The sequence below is a fragment of the Pinus tabuliformis genome, chromosome 8 (assembly GCF_031772625.1).
Source record: "Pinus tabuliformis cultivar Carrire ecotype Pingquan chromosome 8, CPIR1, whole genome shotgun sequence".
Classification (NCBI taxonomy): Eukaryota; Viridiplantae; Streptophyta; class Pinopsida; order Pinales; family Pinaceae; genus Pinus; species Pinus tabuliformis.
Window position 1 is genome coordinate 584,794,731 of NC_142294.1, and position 8,576 is coordinate 584,803,306.

The 8,576-nt window shown below is 37.0% G+C and overlaps 1 long non-coding RNA gene and 1 pseudogene across 2 annotated transcripts; both read left to right on the forward strand.

Moving 5' to 3' along the window:
• Positions 1–817: 817 nt before the first annotated feature.
• LOC149236809 (uncharacterized) lies at positions 818–5,840 on the forward strand (annotated as a pseudogene). The gene is made up of 6 exons (XR_016245905.1): positions 818–1,249; positions 1,360–1,415; positions 1,562–1,673; positions 3,983–4,190; positions 5,328–5,397; positions 5,715–5,840. The product of XR_016245905.1 is annotated as an uncharacterized LOC149236809 (transcript).
• LOC149236810 (uncharacterized) lies at positions 2,771–3,192 on the forward strand. The gene is made up of 2 exons (XR_016268447.1): positions 2,771–2,818; positions 2,920–3,192. It is a non-coding gene; the product is annotated as an uncharacterized LOC149236810 (long non-coding RNA).
• Positions 5,841–8,576: the final 2,736 nt, after the last annotated feature.

The window sequence follows — 8,576 nt, forward strand, 5'->3', positions numbered from 1 at the left end:
TTTTTCTAATGCAACACGGCAAGAGCCGAGCGCAATTCGATTTGGGTATGTTCTCAGCCTGCAATTCTTGACGGGGGGGGTCAAAATTTCTCAGAGCTCACGCGCTTTGTTAATGGATTCTCGGTCCAATTTTCAATGCAAATTCAACGCATCTTCTTCATCTTTGTACATCAAATCCTTCAGAAAAGAGCAAAATCGACCACAGCAATCCAGCGACTCTGTTTTTATGAAATCCTGCGCATGGTTTCGGGAGCTCTGGAAGTACAGACAGGTGGCTTTAAGAGTTCTTTAGCCAGGTATGGCATTGAAATTCTGTGCATAAGATCCTCATTAATGAATGCTCTGTTTCCCTTTATCTTTAGCCGAAGGAGTAAACAGTAGACCCCCCTTTTTTATCTTGCTTTGGACGGAAACCCAAAGGGTTTCGATCACGTGATCTCCTTATACAGACCCAACAATACTTTTCTCAACGGATAAGTGCTCCATGATGGGCACCAGTGGTGCTCCCAAGAGGTCCATCCGATCACCGCGGCAAAGGGCTAAGGTTCCAGGATGGGCTTCCTTTGATGCCCAACAGCGGGTGGGGTTCCTAAGGCTGACGTGGACCCTTTTCCTCCAACCTCGTCCTCTTCTAATCATCTCCAGAGAACGCCAAGTCAGGGTTCTGTTATGGACAAGAATTATCTGAAATATAGAATGATGTCTCGGTTATGGTGCGACACGAAAATATTTCGTTTATGTCTCCAAATTCTAGAGGCAAATCCTGGAAAGGATTTTCTCAATTAATAAAAAAAGTTGCTGTTAGGCCAGAGAAATTGATTGTTCCTTATCCTAATACAACCCTGGCTAGCACTGCTATGCTGCAGGGTGTGACAGATGATGCAAATCAGAAAAAGGTTGCAGTAGAGAAACTGAAGGCCTTGTATGGTTGGGTTGATGAGAGCCTGATAGAGGATGTTTTAGTGGCTGTTACTTATGAGCTTGAACAAGCCTTTGCTTCCCTGGAGTCTATGGCTGTGATGACGTTGCCGGAGAATTCAGATCCCTCTGATGCATCTGAAGCTGTTGAGAATTCTCTACCTGATCAGAGTTCTAAAGGAAGTGGCCCTCTATTGCCTGAGTCCTTGGGTTTTGAAAATTTACATGTGACAGTTGCAAGAGAACACATGCCAACTGCTCCCCCTGAGCCAGAATGGGAGGAAGATGATGTATATTTGAAACATCGAAAGGAAGCATTGCGGATGCTCAGGTATATTTTTCCAGCCTATTTCCATGAAGTCCATTGAATTTTTTTAAGGTGATCATTACTGATAATTGGGAAGGCATGAACATATATTATCATCGCTTGTTTTCAAGCAGGGCTGCAAATCGACATTCAAGGGAAGCTGAAAGAGCTTATTTGCGAGGCGATCACAGCAGATGAAAAGGCCTTGTTAACTAAACAAAGGGTAAAAAAGAGGCAGAGACAGGCCAACAAGGATGTAAGTTCCACGAGATCAAAAGAGAAGCACTCAGGTCTTGGTCCAACTCGCTCCTCTCCCCGGTTTCATGTGGTTTCCAGTTGCGATAATCAGCAACCGCTTGGAAGTTTGCAGAGTGTGGAGATTGAGAAGAATGAAGAGAATAACGGAACTTGTGTGGCAAATACGGTCACGGGAAGGATTTCCAGAAAGGTAATGCTATCCTCACTTTATCTTTTCAATTGGCCCCTTTAAATTTGCAAAGTCACAGTTCATGCCTCAACATATTATAAAACATTTTTAATCATTTTATTAACACTATTTTAAGTACCTTTTACTTTCCATGGAGTAATCTTTGCTGCTTCTAGAAGCTGTTAAATTCTGTTTCTACCTAAAAGGAAGAAATCCGGTCATTAATTAATGATTTCCATCTGAATATGTATATAACATAGTCCACAAACCATATAGTGCTCTAAGACATATTCCTGTGTCCTAGAATGGCTTCAGAGGTTCCCCTTGCATCCAGCGTCCATCAACTTTTCCTTTGACCACTCAAAGTTGTCTATGACTGGTGTAAATGCTGAAAATACGGATAAATAGTAGAACACTGAAGGGATTCATGGTGATTTTGGGTTTTCTTATCATTATGAAGTATAATTGTCATGTTTAGTTTTTAGGGTGTCTATTTTGCTATTCATACAAAAAAATGTTTTAGTTTGAGGTTCCACTTACTCAGGTGACTTTATTATTAGTTTTGGGATGGCTAACTTTATTTAATTGTAGTTTTGCTGTGTAACAAGGAAAAAAGCAACCTCAAACTATAGCAGAGGAACCCGAATGTACTGTTGTGTTAACAAATCCTCTGCAAGTGAAAAATTTGTTAAATGATACTACCAATGAGCATCATCTCAAAGAAGCCAAGGAAGGGCCAGAAGAGAATGGCTTTAATGGTACTAAAAATCATTCCAAGGTAGCATCAATAGGGCCAAACAAGAATAAGCATTTATTGAATGATGATTACGAAAATATTACTGAACCAACTGTAGAGGGCCTAAAAGATCATGGCTCTAACAATGAAAAGCTTGCTTCAGATAACATATCATTGGATGGAAAAAGAATAAAAAGGCCAAAGATCATGGGTCCTAACCATGTGGAATCCTCATCTATAGCAAATGATGCCCATACTTCATTAGAAACACTTGATGGAAGCTTATGCAGTAAAAGGACTTCGAAAGCGGCCACATCAAAAGCAAAGTTGACAAAGAAAATTAGAAGTCAAATCCATCTGGAAAAATCTAATGGAGGATATCAAACAAAATGTAAGTCCCCTGACACGAAAATGATCCACTCCCAAAAAGGTAATTTAGAAACTAATATGTTTGTCACCCCAATAAGTTATCTATCTTCCCTTGGAACCATCATTATGAAAGTAGAGAAGTTAACAACGTTCCCTTTGCAGGTGAAGATTCAAGAAAAGATAGCGTTATTGCTGATAACAACCTGAAAGCACAAGCACGGGATAGCTTTGAAAAACAGAAGCAGGCATCTAAAACTATTGTAGTGCGATCATCACCCCGTCTTAGGTCACTACAGTGAACTTGTTCCTAGAACTAGTGGCATTTGGGACATGAGGAAGTGACTCAGCTACACAGGAGGAGAACATGTTCAGGCCTTAAAAAAATTGCTTCAGTGAGTCATATTATATACAAGATCATCTTCAGTTTGATGTTTATTTTGATGATGTAGTTACTCTTGAATCCATGATAATATTTTAATCAGCACATGTTTATGCTGACGATTATGTAGGCATGTTTGCTTTCCAGGAAAAGCAAAAGGCAAAGTTGCAAGAGCATTATCACTAAATAGTGTGTTGATCTACTCTTCTTTTGTAAGAGCAGGACATTTTCTTTGAGTAATCTTCATTTTGCTATAGTGTGTTTTATGAGTGAGAATAATTGAGGTATTAGAGATTAGTGGTGGGGAGGAGAGGGATAAACATCATAATTTTTAGTATTTAAAGAAGAAAATACATGTTGGTGGCCAAACATAATCCCTTAGTCATTAAAAAAATCCCTTAGATCAGAGATAAAATAAGATTAAATCAACAGAACAGAGGCATGCATAACTATCATGGGATTTTTTATTTTTATTTTTTTTGTTCTGTAAAACGAAATAGGTTAACATAGTAGTTTAAGTGGCAAAACCTCAAAGAGCATCTTTATCTTTGACATGCAAACCATTTCCTCTTCTAGATTTTCATTTCAATTAGAAACAAAAATGTATTTTTTGTTTTTTCAAAATAAAACTCGGGAGGAGAAAGGCTTTTATTTCGTAACTCACTTTGAATATATAGAGAAAATCCCATGCCATTTCCATTTTGATAAGTGAGATGAAGTGAATTCATTCCAGTCACCTTGAATAAAAATCATTGTCGGTATCTCCTTCTGCACCATCGCCCTCTGTGATATTGTCCAAAATGTTTCCGAGTTCAATCTACCCAATGCAATTGTGCTAAATGCTAGGTTTGTCCATGCAAAAATACACTTGTATGGGCTTCATGCAGAAGAAGTGGTGCAGGCCTTGGAATTGCGATTGGAAATGATTGAATACAACACTTCTACCCATCTGGTCCAGGAACAAACCAGCGAAGCAATTTCAATACAGAGCAACAATCTTCGGGATTATTATCCTTGCGAACTTGGAGGCCATCTGAACTTCAAGTCATAACAGGTAAGAAGTTACTTCACTGTTTCATCTGAAATCAATTGTTGGTTGTTCTAAAAATTTGCAAGATACTGTCACAAGGGAAAATATAGAGCAATTGGACAAGTCCTTATATTGGAAATATGCAAGGAAAAAACAATTATATCAATGAAACTGTGATTTCTTGTTTTGTCTGTTGTCAAATTTTGATGTGACTAACTATAATCTAGTGACGAGCATTGTATGACGTGACTGACTATAATCTAGTGATGGGCATCGTCTGATTATGGATATCAGATTCCTATCTCAGCAAATATACAGTTTCAAACACTCTGTTTTGCTGTTTTATGCTATATTTGCAAGATTTTGTCACAAGGAAAATATAGAGCAATTAGATAAGTCCTTATATTAAAATATGCAAGGGAAGAACAATTGAATCAATGAAAATGTGATTTCCTGTTCTGTCTATTATCTGATATGATGTTACTTAGTCCAATCTAGTGATGGCCATCATCTGATTATGGATGGAAGATTCCTATCTCAGCAAAAATACAGTTTCAAACGGTATATGTTTTGCTATTTTCTGCTCTATTCGCTAGATATCGCCACAAGGGAAAATATAAAACAATTGGATAAGTGCTTATATTGGAAATATGCAAGAGAAAAATAATTATATCCATGAAAATGTGATTTCTTGTTCTGTCGGTTGTCAAACATGATGTGACTGAGTCTAATCTAGTGATGGGCATCATCTGATTATGGAAAGCTGATTCCTATCTCAGCAAAATACAGTTTCAAACAGTATATGTTTTACTAGTTTCCGCTCTATTTCCAAGATATTGCCACAAGGGAAAAGATAGAGTGATTGGACAAGTCATTATATTGGAAATATGCAAGGGAAAAACAATTATATCCATGAAACTGTGATTTTTTGTTGTCTGTTGTCCAGTATGATGTGACTCCATCTAATCTAGTGATGGGCATCATCTCATTATGGATAGCAGATTCCTCTCACATCAAAATATAGTTTCATATAGTATATATATGCTTGTTGTTTTTTGTTATATTTGTTAAATGTTTATCATCCTTATATGTAAGTTCATCTCTTTTTATTTTTTGCTATTGTAGGAGTTGTTCATCTCTTTGTATTTTTTTCTGTTGCAGTAGTTGGAGTCCACAGTCGTGGTGGTGCTGCTCTTCCTATTGCAATTAAAAACTTTCTTATTGATAAGGGGTATATATTCATCTCAGACTTTTAGCATGAATTATCTTGTATTAGTGCTTTCATTGAAATTAATTGCATGTGGTTCATTTGTATTTGCATTGATCATATTATCTTACACTCTTATTGAACTATGCCTGAGTTCATTTTGATTAAACTTCTAGAATGAATAGGGGAAATTAGATATCCACCATGCACATTTCTTTACATCGAATCTAGCCAGTTATCATATCTTCTCAGCAGTCTATGACTTTGGAAGTTTTGGGTGGATAAGAATGTCTGTAAAAATGTTTTGATAGTTTTCTTAGCATATCTATTGGACCGCGTAGGTACAAATTTAGTGAAGCTAGAGCAGGCGTGATTGTTGTTCGCCCTAAGTTCCGCTACAATTAGATTCCTCTTTTTAACTACCCAGCAGTTTGTATGTACATTAAAATGAGCGAGATGAAGAGAATGGTCATTGGTGCAACATGTTGTCTAAGACAGGCAGCTCAGTTTCAACCTCAAATGAACAGAGTAATTACTCTTATTCTCTTTAGTTGCATATATATGTTTCAGTTTCTGATCTTATGTCAAATTTAGTTGCTTGAAGATGTTTCCTTTCCTATGAGGAGTTAGTGCTAGAATTGTTTTTGCCCATAACGAAGAAATTGTTTCATTAATTGGTTACTGTGTTGAAGAGGAGTACTTTTTGGTCTACAACTTGTTACTGAGAGGAAGTCTGGAAGAAACTCTTTATGGTGTGTAGTATGCCAATTTTCATGCATTTATCATGTTACGTCCTTGGAGATTTTTATTATTTTTTAGTGTTAACTGTTGTTCCCAGTTCACAAAAAAAAAGTTGGGTTACAGGAGGAAAGGACAAGCCACAGGGTCATTGGAAAGATAGGCTGAAAGTGGCCACTAGAATTGCTGAAGCTTTGACTTATCTGCATGAGGTTGTTCTCATCCTATCATCCATAGAGATGTGGAATCATCTAATATTTTGCTTTCTGAAGACTTTGAACCTCAGGGATGTGTAACTTGTGGTTTAGCTTGGTACATTTTCTTGTATATCAGTGTACTTTGAATTTGTCAATATCATAAGCCCAGTGGCGGTTTAAGTGTATGTCTGCATGGCAGAACTGCATTGAGCTTGAACTTTTCAAAAAAAATTAAGTTGTATTTAAAGAAATATGGTGTCCAAAAAGCATAGAACTCCAAACATCAAATCGCTTTGCTCCTTGTAGGCTTAAACCAACATCTCTTCTAGAGAAATTCAACAATTCTAATTTAATAATCCTATCGGCCTCTCTTTGTACCTTTTGGGACAATTGCTAGTTATTATATGTAATACTTTAGTCAACATTTTTTATTGGATTATTTTATATGTATTATATGTATTTCATGTAATTTGCTGACGCACCCCATATCCATGCCCCAACTATAGGTCATCACAGTGTGAGGGGTTATGTTAAACATGGTCAGGCTAGTGATAGATTGCGTAGCCCACCCATAGTGCATGTTCCGCTCATAGATCCTACCTCCAATTCTAGGCGAAGTGTCAGAGGAAGTGCTTGTATCCCTATTTATGATCATGCTACCTCTAGTGGACCTTCTTCGCCTATTTCAGGTACACTTCTTACATTTTTAAATCCTCTTTAAACTTTATGTGTTTATGCCTTGAAATTATCTTTAATTTTTAAATTGTCTTCAACTGACGTGTTTGACTTTAATGTATATGTTATTATGCTTCTAGTTTGTTAATTATATATGTTAAATTATGGTTATGATTTGCAAGCCCTCAACAGGTCGAAGCTTAGGATCATAGTGCAGCATCGATCCCTCCATGGGACAATGCTACAACTCATATCACATTAGAGGATGTTATGACACATCATACGTGGATCACAGAAGAGATGTGTAACATCCCTTCCCATTCACTGACTTGTTGTAGTTTGTCTTTCATGTTAGCATCAATATGTTGATCAAGGCATACCAAAGGTTGAGCCCACAAAGCCACCTCCTATAGTCGATATAGAGGATTAGGAGGCATGAGGTTAGAGGCCGAGATAATTGGGAGGTTGTGAAATAGGCCACCAAAAACATTGATGTTCGTGGGGATTTTTTCAACATCCCTCTAGATCACGCTACTATACATAGAGGTCCAATTCCATTGAAATGTTTTAGGAATGTTGATGCAACCCCTCTTGTGTATGATAGATTCATTGGAGCTTGGGGCTAGTTCCCCCAACATGACCAAGTTGCCATCTATATTTCCAACCATTTATATGGAGAGTTTGTGTTACATATGAGGTCAGATTACACCGATACTAGATCTCATTGTTATGGACCAAGCTTGGGACATACTATGAGTCCGAGGGGACTTGTAGGTACCCTGAGCATGTACCACCACCTTTGAGATTCTTGCCACTACCGTCTTGAATCTTGGTATTACTGATAGAGCTAGATGAGTTATCACAACTTAGTGGTGAGACCAAGGAGACTATTGTAGATAACATGCAGACATCATTGGCCAGTGCGCATGTTGCATTAGATGGAGATATTAAGAGACCACCACCATTGCCCTTATATGATGATGCATTTCTCGTGAGTCTACCCATTGGCAAGATTTTGACATATGCATGTATGTATCGTGATGTCATTCATGAGACTTGGAGGCTCCATGGCCCATGTGACGTAGACCAGGTATATATATATATATATATATATATATATATATATATTATATATATATATATATATTATATATATATATATATAGATATAGATATATATATATAGATATATATAACTTTTAACTTTTATTGTCAAATTATGCATAACTATTTATATTAAGTTCTAGTTCATATTAGGTTGAATTTATATTAATAAGTTGATGATAACATGTAGACACAACCAACTACATGGATAAGCGTATATGGTCATCTGAGGGGGAAGTTCATCGGCTAGGCCATCCTCAACCAAAGCATGTTTCCGTGGATCCTCCTCCACCTCCACCTCCACCTCATAACATTAATATGGAGAATAGTCACTATGTACAACCACATGGACCAACAGTTGAGGTAAAATTTATTATTCCTAAGATTTCAACATTTTCTTTTTTTAAGTTATACATATTTTATACAAGATTTATGATTGCAGAGAAAAGTATCTCCCATAGCTCAGTGGAAAACCTAGAACAACATAGA